Below are 11,750 nucleotides of genomic sequence, written 5' to 3' on the forward strand. Positions count from 1 at the left end.
CATAGAAAGAAGCAATACATTTGAATGTGTTGCTGTCCGTCTCACGCCGTTACATTTTGGTTGCATTTTTTCTCGGGAACTTTACTCAATCCATCATGATGCTATACGCTGTCATGCTTTAAAAGATTTAATGTTCAAAGTTCAACTTTTGCGACTTTTTAGTGTACTCCATTCGTATCTATGGACCGAAGGCAGCAATAAATATCTCGGATAGTCTTATATTAGTCCTTATTTTTTTCAAAATCTTTCCATGGTTTTTTTTAAAACGTAAAATAGATAAAATAATATCGATACTCTCATAATACCCAAGGTAGAAACATGTTTAAAAAGAGTATCGATACTCTCATCATACTCAAAGTAGGAACACGTGTTAAAAGAGTATCGATACTCTAATCATACTATGTGTTAAAAGAGTATCGATACTCTAATCATACTATGTGTTAAAAGAGTATCGATACTCTGAATATGCTCATGGTAGAAACCTTTTAAAAGTGTATGGATATCCAAAGTAGAAAGCTGTTTAAAAGAGTATCGATACTCTCGAGGTAAATACCATTTTTCAAAGAGTATCGATACTCTCAATATACTTATGGTATAAAACCTATTTCAAAGAGTATCGATACTCTCAATATATTCATGGTATAAAACGATACTCTCAATATATTCATGGTATAAAACCTATTTCAAAGAGTATCGATACTCTCGAGGTGGATAACTGTTTAAAAGAGTATCGATACTCTCGAGGTGGATAACTGTTTAAAAGAGTATCGATACTCTCAAGGTAGAAAATCTTTTAAAAGCATATTGATTCTCTCAAGTTAGAAATCTATTTCCAAAAGTATCAATACTCTAATTATGCTCATTGTAGAAACCTGTTTTGAAGAATTTCGAATCTCTTAAATTAGAAAACAGTTACAAAGAGTATCGATACTCTGTCAAAAAAAAACTCTAGTCTAGATGCTAAAAAATGGTTCTAGAAAAATAATCACAGGAGTTTTCTAACGTTGGAGGTAGGTAACGCTTTTTCGAGTATTGCTATTTTTGAAAAATGTGAGCAGTATTGATACTCTTTAGTAAAAAGAGCTATAATTAGGGTAGTAGTACTTTGTGGTATTATACATGGTACTTATAGTACTAGGCCGTGCTCTTGAAGTCAAGAAATAAAAGAACACCATACAACAAAGAGTGTCAATACTCTTTAGATTAGACTGTTATAGAAGTAAACATACGATTTAAGGTGGAAAAAAAATCTGTTTCATACAAATTGAAGTAACTATCTTTGAGTATCAAAACTCTCTTCCAAATAAAATGAGAAGAATCTAACGAATTTATGATTATTTTTGTATTTAATGTCCTTATTGTACAAATTAATGTACATATTCTTCATGTAAAAAGTTAATATCAAAACCGGACCAAAATGGGAATTATTTATTTTCCCTTTTTTATTTTTAACGTGTTAGACATAGTCATTTGATATCTTAATGCTGACCCTGTTATTAAGTCTGTTAAAATTGCATGCATTATTAATTATAAGGTTATCGATCGTTATTAAAGCGGCACATTTAATTCGTTATAATTTCATTGCTCGAAGTATCATTTCTTACATCTGCATAGTCAAATGTACCTTTTTAAAAATATATTTCAGATTTAGATTTCAGTTTTAGTTTTTTTCTTCATATTTTTAAATATCTACGTATTCACATTTTAATAACAAAAAGGATCCAGATGTACCTAAAACAATCTGATTTGTTATTTTAATCAAGGAGATTATATGACATCCTTGTTTAATAAAAAGGAAATAATGTTGCAATATTTAAACAAAGAAAATAACTGCATTTCATTTTGCGATTTTAATGAAAAATATGTAATATGTATTGTTATTTTATATTAACGCCAGACGCACGTTTCGTCTATAAAAGACTCATCAGTGACGCTCGAATTAAAAATGGTTAAAAAAGCCAAATAGAGTACGAAGTTGAAGAGCATTGAGGACCAATAATTCCTAAAAGTTTTGACAAATACAGCTATAAAGATAATCTATTCCTGAGGTAGAAAGAAAGACTTCCTTTTAATTTCAGTATGAGAAAAAAGAATAGCCTGCTTTGTACATCACGTACATCTTCCCTAGACTCGTAATCTTAAATGAAATGCTAGTAATACTACTGTTGTATTAGATTTTAGTTTTGACAAATCTCGTTTCCGAATATAAATCGCATCATTTACATGGAATCTTATCTCATATCTAAACACAGCTGGTTTCAACGTTTGACACTAATTAAAATAACTACGCATATATGTAAGGTAGATATTTGCAGCTTGTAGTTGCGAGCAAGGAAGTATTCAAATGCTCATTAAAGTAGCTAGCTACATTATAAATTTCGCATCATATGAACACATCTCTATAGCAACTTTAAGGTGATAATGCTTATGCAACAGGTCAATTAATTAGCTATAGCGCATGTATATGAAAGGTGGCCATAGAAAGAACACGTCAGATGTATTTCGAATAACATCCGGTGTTCCGAAAGTCTACGGACATCGTCCAATATATTATACTGCGTAAACCCTCAGGGGTTTACGCAACAAGGTGCTTTCTTTAAAAAAAGAAAAGTAACACGTGAACCTAAGACAGCTGACTGATAACCAACAGATTGTTGCTGAATTTTTGTTTGCTTTTGAATTGAAAAAAATAGTGTACATTCTTGCATAATTCAATTGAAAGCAGTGTTGAATAGTTAAGAATAATGTATAATTTTATACAGCTACTATTTGAATATACATTTTTAAGCTCGACGATTTCATTTATTACTTGGAAATGTACATAATTTTTTTCATAATCCTATTGCAAATCCCAGTTTCTATAAACCGGATGTATAATACAAATTGCACAGGTCAATTACAATATAAATGTAAGCACTTAGTTTACTTTTTAATCTGGATGCCTTCATATTTTCATTCGTTATTAAAGTTGTATGTACTAATGGTAGATGTTGTATAGATAAATTTAAAGTCCACTTACCATGTTAAGTGAAACCCTGTAGCATGCAAATTATAAGAAGGTTTCGAATATTTTTCTCAGTTGAGAGTAGTACACCAGCTTCATTTGAACCTCTGATATATTAATAGAGACTTGTTTTGGTCTCATAATAAAACGTCTCAAACTTTTCTGATTTTACTTAAATCAATCATAATACTCTGGAGTGAAACCTGGTTTTGGGGAATTATACCTTATTTTCAAAAGTTAAATGAATACCTGAACATACTTTAAAACGGACATATAAAAAGACATGTAAATATACAAAGATACCAGAATTATTATGTTGTACGCCAGGCGCGCGTTAAGTCTACAAAGAATCACCAGTGACACTCAAATAAAAATAGTTAAAAATTCCAAATGTATTACGAAGTTAAGTTCCTATTATTAAGGATATATTCCTTTGGTAAAAAATCCGTGGCGTTTCGAAAATGTCAAAGTGTTTAAAAGGCTTCATCACATATATTAATCTAATAGTTGAATTCGGATGTCAAACTACCAAACTCAAGTGTTTTGAAACCGATAGTCTGCGTGCATGTGAACAGGGTGAGGTATACTGTGAATGAATTAAGACGTTATTGAACTTTTTTTCCCGAAAATAACTTTAACATTATATCAATAAACACAAATATCAAGTATTTAGGATGGACATTTTATTGATTAAATGAATCGCTTTTTAAAGATTATGAGTATATAGCTATACAAAATATAATATTTAGCTAATTATGAGTACGCATCCCTACTCATTGGTGCTCATATATACGTTACAAATGATTTTCATAAATGTAATGATTATGACTGATCAAACATGTGAGACATAATGCACGTATACAATTACAATTTTGATTATATTCTATAATTATTAGGAATAAATTCAGTCTCAGTTAAACCTTAACAATGAATATTCTCTTAGTCTGGAAGTATTAAAGATTAAAATCATATATTTTTTGACAGAAAAATCCTTTTGTTTGATTATTTTTCTGCTGTACGACCAATGTATATCCGACTTTAGAATACATATTTTTAACAGAAATATCGTTTCCTAATTTTCTTCATGCTTTTCGACATTTTCTCATCTCATGCTATGATTTGAATACTGAATCTCAAATGTTAAACGATCAGACATAATCAGTTTATTATGGGTCATTGTATGTCAATACACTATTCCCAGGTTCTTTAATACTTCGCGTTGTTCGCGTAAGGGGGGGGGGGGGGGGGGTCTCAAAGCATGAATTATATAGTTGCGTTATCATTATACATACATGATATTTAATAAACAATCACATTATCAAAAACGCAAATGTTTTGTGAAAAGGCTAATGATTCTTATATTTAAAAGATTTTTTAACTGTAGCTTAGTCTTTGTTGTTTTTCTTTCGAATTTACTTTGATTATTGAAATATACAATGTCACGATGTAGCCTAGCCATAGAGGGCCTGTATCAAATACGTATATATAGCTTCCTGTATAAATGATCGATGAGGTTTCGATAATTTTATTCTGACTTCCGGCCAAGAGATATCGAGTGGTCAATAGACACACCCAAAACTCGCCAATATATAAACGTGAACCCCTGCAAAACACCACAAACCAGCTAGCGTAACGTGAATAAAATATCCAAGCCGAATCTGCTTGATATTTATTATCGTCTCCTCGGAGACGATATTAAAAATTGAACGATGGATAGTCAGTGCGTGAATGCTTCTTACTATCTGATTGGAAGATATTACGAGACGTGAATAATCAAAGTTTATTGATTGGTTAGGACAATCCAAACCTAGTAAATGTCCTTCAATCCCGTAGAGTATCGGATTTGTCCTCTCTATTTTAGCAATTAGATTTTGCCTGGTCATTAATCATGCATATTCATAATATCAATACACAGGCAACTTTTATCTATAAATAGCCGAATCTTCTGGAGTTTCGTAAACAACAATGTTAAACGATATATACTACTTCATAACGTGTGACCTCATGTGTGTTGTAAAATTTGTTGATTGATGCACGTGGCTATTCTAGTAAATGAATTATAATCTACAAAGCGAGAACACTTTCCATTTTCATCAGCTAAGAGACGGCTAGCCCTTTTTGAAAAGCTAATACTTGTTATCGTATACTCTTTGATATGACACCAGACCATGCGTATTCAAATGAAAACCATAAGCACTGACCAGAGGCGGATTAAGAGTGTTTTTCAGCCCCCTTTTATATAGGGAATTACTGAAGCATGACTGGAGTGGGCCCTCTCCCAGGCAGTTAGTGCCCCCCTCCCCCATTTACAAAAATTTCTGTATCCGCCACTGCTGACATGTACATGTATGTGATATCCAAAGCTGTTTTAAAACGAATGTATATATATTATTGGTATGCCATGCGCGTAGCTACGTTTACGTCAAATCGCCCGGGCGTACACTTGAATTCTGAAAATATTTTTTTTTTATCTAAATATTATAAGAAAAACTGGTCAAAAGCACATCAGCCGTGTGCTTCTCTCTTCAATGGATTGTAATTTTCAATAGAAAGGGAATAAATTTACTTTAATCAAATAGTTCATTTCATATAGTTGTTCCAATTTGCTGTAAACGTCTGAATCTACTGTGAATTCTGCGTACTTTTCTTATATTTAAAGCAATTCATTATCTGCTGAGATTCGATATGCAGTTTGCATTGTTGTCGAGCATGTGACTTATGCCGCAAAAGCGAGACATACTTCTTTCTTAACGAATATTCATAAATCCCGCTAAAAAATTCAGAACGAGGCTATATTCGGTAAACATTTCAACAAGCATGGCCGCCACGAGTGACGACGAGAAAGAGTTCCTTGTAATATCTAAGATTGGCAAAGGTAGTGACCAACATTGTTGCGTCCCTAGCTGTAACAGCAATGGTCGTCGCCATCAAGTTTCATTCCACAGATTTCCTCAGGCTGGTGCAAGGAGAAACTCGTGGATTCAGGCAATCAGAAGAGACCCTGGACCACTATTCAATGTAAGTATACTTGATTGATGACAACTAGTTTATTAAATGATTAAATCATCGTTTGATACGGTGCTTTTTGTCCGCAATTCGCTTTTTGTCCGCTTTTGCTTTTTGTCCGATAATTTTGCTTTTTGTCCGAAACTTTTGCTTTTTGTCCGTTGCTTTTTGTCCGTTTTGCCTTTTGTCCGATTATTTTGCTTTTTGTCCGAAACTTTTGCTTTTTGTCCGTTGCTTTTTGTCCGTTTTGCCTTTTGTCCGATTATTTTGCTTTTTGTCCGAAACTTTTGCTTTTTGTCCGTTGCTTTTTGTCCGTTTTGCTTTTTGTCCGATAATTTTGCTTTATGTCCGATATAAAATGTGTATATTTTTGGCAGGTTTCATTTTGAACTTCAAAATACCATGTCCTTTTAGGAGTTAAATACAGACCATACTCACATTATAAATGATTTGTACATGAAATTTCATGTCTTTTACAATATATCGCATTACCTCTAAAATGGCTCGAAGCACTAATATCCTAGACCCGTAGGACAGAGGGCAAGGGGAATACTCTTGTATATCCCTAAGTCTAAAAAACAACTATTGAAAGCTGGCTAAACTAAGACATACTCCAGGTAGGCCATTATACCAGAAGAAGAGGTAGTCAAACCCTTATAAATGGCTTATAGCACTTATGTCCTGGATCTACACGAGTTTATCAGCAACGAATTAAAAGGGGCATGAGTTTCGCCGGTATATCACGAAGTAAAAATAAACCTCAATATTGCCAGCTCTTCAAACTAAGAGATTCTCCACGTTGGCCATTATACCAGAGGTATAGGTAGGCAGTGCCTCTTAAATGGTCCATGGGCCATGGCACTTATGTCCTTGACCCGTACGAGTTGGTCAGAAGAGGGTAAGGGGAATACTCTAGTATATCACACAGTCCACCAAAAATAGTGACGGCTGCCCAAACTAAGACATTTTTAGGTGCGCCCTTATACTAGATGTTGGAGTAGTCATTCTCTTAAAAATGGCTCATAGCACTTATGCTATAGACCCGAACGAGTTTGTCAACAATGAGTTAAAAGGGGGATGAATTAGCCCGGTATATAACGAAGTTGAAATAAACTGTTGCCCGCTGGCTAAACTAAGAAATTATCCACGCGGGCCATAATATGAGAGGTAGAGGAAGGGATTGCCTCTATAAAATGACCATGAGCACGTATGACCTAGACCCGTAAGAGTTAGTCAGCAAAGTGTAAGGTTGGTACCCTAGTATATAATAAAGTCGAACTAAACTATTGCTGGATGGCTAAGAGATTCTCCGCGTGGGCCATGATACCAGAGGTAGAGGTTGTCATTGCCTCTAAAATGGCCTAAATCACTTATTCCCTAGAGAAGTACGCGGTATCATCAAAGGGTTTAAAAGGGAGTTGGAACCTCTGTTTACAAAGAAGTCGAAATAAATTATTGCCGGCTTGCTTAAGTACGAGATTCTCCAAGTTGGCCATTAATCCTAGGTTAAATGTGTGCATTGCCTTTTAAATGGCTGATAAAACTAACGCCCTAGACCTGTATGAGTTTGTCAGCAAAAGGTTAAAGGGGGGATGCGATGCCTCTTTTTACAACGAAAATATAAATTAAGCCGACTGGCCTAACTCACGGCCGACACTCGGCTAACCGAGAGATAGTCGGTTAATCTATATTGAGTATGCGGCTATATCGGCGGTTGGTCTGTTAATCGGGTTGGTTATACGTCTGTTAAGAGTAAAACGCACAATTTTAATATTGAAATCTATTTAATATACAGATTTTAGGTACATTATAAGAATCAAATCAAAAAAAGAAAAGTGTCTGACAAAATGATATATATCATAGAACATTTTCCAACTGTAAAAACATTTCATAGTCTGCGCAGTTTTCAGTAAAACTAAAAGGCGTCGCGCAAGTATGTAGTATATATGCTTATACGCATAGCAATTTTTGTAATGAAAGGCGAAAAAAACAATTTTAGATATCATTTAAAGGACACAAAATCGTACTTTGGTTCTAAAATATAAATTGAAATTAGTAAATATTTCATAATTGTAATATAACGTCAGTAATACCACGTTTTAGTGAACATTATGGGAATAAAGTCTGTTAATGGGTTGGACAATTGAAATTGTGTCAGTTAAGAGTTATTTAGCCACGACAATAGTTGTGCTACCTTTATATTTTCCCTTTGAAAAAGTTAAGAATGAGATGCTCTTGAGTAAAAAAAAATGACAATACGCTAGTAAGAACATTTTTATTTTGACTTCCTTTGCATTTTATTAAGGAGTGTGTCACTTCAATATATGGATATGGATTGCCTGCTGGAATATGCATGAATCTATTATTAACGTTTTCCTCAGCCTTAATTTTTGTGTCTGTTCAAAGTAGCACGTTCTCAAATCCGTCCGAAAGTGTCTTTCTAATACAACACAGGGTACATATAACGTGTTGTCGTTCTCATATGCACATGATATTTGTCACTGGACGTTAAACTCTAAATCGTCAACATCATTCGATTGGTTCTTTTCTTCTATTACTGAATCATCTGTTGTTTACAAATCAGTCTAAAGAAGTAAATGGAAAGGAGCGAATGCAGCTACATTTGGTTATCTTAAGTTTTAATTCATTTTATTCCGTTTAGTTCCTTTCTACATAAGTGCAGAGGAGAACTGCAGTTGTCCGCATGTAAACTTTCAGCATTTATTACCAATATGAGTACATAGCAATCCGTTACTGTTTCAACACCCAGGGAAGTTTCATGTCTTTATTCTCAAACAGTTATTATTTTTTTCTATCTTTTTTTTATTAATGCATCACTTCCTACTCTCCTTATCTATTATTCTATATTTTCTGTGTTTCCATCCAGATTCTCGTGTATACAATGAGGGTCCGGATTGGGGGTGTTGTTTATTTCTATATTCTTTAAATTGTCTGTTACTTTTCTCTTAGACGTCGCACGATAATGGTGTCACCTAATGTTACACACTCAAAGACGTAAGCCAAAATAAAAACGTTGGAATGCATGTTGTTTCTTTTTACCATAAAATTTAAAGGATTGATTTTTTTTCCTTAGAAAGGATTGAATTTTTTTCTTAGATAAAACATGTTAAGCTATAGTTTTATTAACAAATTAAAAATAAAAAAGTAACTTGAATTGAAACCATTTGTTTTTTATACATTTTAATTATAAAGGCAATCGATTTCTTTTTTTATGGATAAACTATGCACTGCAAATGCACTCATTTTTGCACTCCAGAATGTCAAGGCGAAAGGACTACGGCATATCTAGCATGGCAGTTCTGCACAAATATATGCAAGGGAATTAGCGGGAACAATTATTATAGCTGGTTTTTTTTCTATTAATTTGTATCATAGCGGATCCAACTATCATAGTCCGGAAAACACTTCAGTTCCGCGAGGAAATCTCTCTCCCTAACCTCCTCTATGAATCGGTAGAGCTTTAACATTAAAATATTTGATTTTAAAGTTTTCTTATTAAGCAACAAAATATAATAGCCGTTTTCCAAATCGTCTGTGAAAACCGCAATAATGATAATTAGACGTTCCGTTCTGTATATTTTATTAAATAACGTCAAAATCGTATGTGGGGACATTGTATCGGACATTTTAGTTTTATCTGATATCTCGTATATTAGTTTTAATTTATGGGAATTTAATATCAAAATAGAGATAATTTTTTGTACTTTTATCCATTATAAAAAAATTTATGTAGCGAATGGCACTGTATTAAATAAACATCATGAAAAAACAGAAAACGTAACCCTACGTTTAATTTGGTTTGAAGGGGACAAAATGTCGGACATTGCTATTCAACTAGAATAAAAAGAATTTGTTTTAAAAAATCCTGATTATTGCATGAGGCGAAAGTGTGATCTTTGTACAAAATACTAGTATAAGATTTGTTTACTTTCGACAAGGGGATTGCTCTGGAATTCCATTTTTTGGTACAATTTAAAAAAAATTACGGCAACGTTTCGTGCATGGGACACATAATTTGTATCATCTTGATCCCTTTTTTTCATATTTCCGTCTTTTCGAGAGAAAAAAATCGACATTACGTCATCGCCCAATTATGAATTGCTTGTTCTAGACAAACTTTTATATCGTTTGGTCAAAAAAATTATATGTTTTTTACGGTATTCAGAATTTCACAAAACTAAAAGTGTAACGCGGGACAAGGAAATCATATTGCAAAATTAAGGTTTTATTGAGTTTTGATTAATGAAAATGGTCTGTTACATAGACAAAATTGCAATAATCTGAAAGAAGATTTTAAAAGCTTTAAAATGATATACAACTCTTTATAATGTCAATTTTTATGTTTAAAAATTAATAAGATGAATGTGTCTTGTCCGTGATTTCACCAAAGTAACACCAGTAGCGTGCGACGTTTCTCTGAAGATACATTTTATTTTATCTTAATCATTATTATTTTTTTATTCTTTATATATTCTAGCATCCCAATATATTTTACTTACTGATGTTTAGTTACATTACGACGTTTATCTCTGATTTATATACTGGTTAATACCAATTTAGATACAAATTAGTGTCATTCATGACAACCTAAACAGAATCCACATGATGTATGCGACCATTCTTGGATGAAATCAATATGTATAGATTATAACATGCCCTTTTCTATATTAGCCCTGGTATCATCCCGAGACTCCCATATCGGCCTCGAGGCTTTATCCGAGGGCCGATATGGATCGAGGGATGATACCAGGGCAAATATGGAAAACATGTTATAATCTTTAAGCTTTTTATCACATATTTAAGTGTTGCAGAAAAGAGGGGAAAAAAGTTCAATTATAACAATTTAATGAAACATAAAAGGTAAATCTTAAAAATGTATCCGTATCCATAACAAATATGTGATAAGATATAAAAAAAAACACATAGCTGAGAGGGTGATGGAGCAGATTGGGTCCCGAGAAAACATTGTCAACCGCGGCGAAGCCAAGGTTGACAATGTTTTTTCGAGGGATACCGATCTGCTCTATCACCCTCTCAGCTATGTGATATTTGATTTATTATAATGAATGTCCTATCATCATTTTCTATAACAGATGAGTTTTATTATAAAGTATTTTCTATGTAGTCACGTACTTGACAGCGTAACGGGTATTTGAAAAATCATCAGAAGTGAAGTAAATAGACAATAGTAGTGCATTGACTTGACATATAAACGATACAAGGATTTGGCCCGAAACGGGAAAAAAAGCTCTGCTATCAAGAAAAAAAATATTTTCAATTGTTGTTATTTTGTTATTGTTATTTATTTTATTTAAATTTTGGGTAAATACCCCTTTCAAAAGGCCTCATATCTGGCTGAGAAATATACATCACAATGAACATGATGAAATGTACATCACCAGTTGAAACCCATCGATGGTGAACGAATGCGTTTAATATCAACAATAAGCATAACACACAATGATTTATAGGTTTTAAAGTAAAAATATTAACAAGTGAAATACGTTTTTCCAACAATTGTAAAATAAATAAGTTTGAGTCGTTCCACGCTTCGTTGTATAGAAAATTAGAACTTTAAGCATTGTCTATAAAATAACTTGATGTAGATTCAATTCATTGTCGTTTAAATGCCGATTTTTGATTGGTCTAGCCGAGAGGGTGACATTCCAAAAAAATTGTCACCCGCTCAGCCCTGTGATAGAGTAAATTAAAACCTTCG

Source organism: Mytilus galloprovincialis, chromosome 8 (genome assembly GCF_965363235.1).
Source record: "Mytilus galloprovincialis chromosome 8, xbMytGall1.hap1.1, whole genome shotgun sequence".
Taxonomy (NCBI): Eukaryota; Metazoa; Mollusca; class Bivalvia; order Mytilida; family Mytilidae; genus Mytilus; species Mytilus galloprovincialis.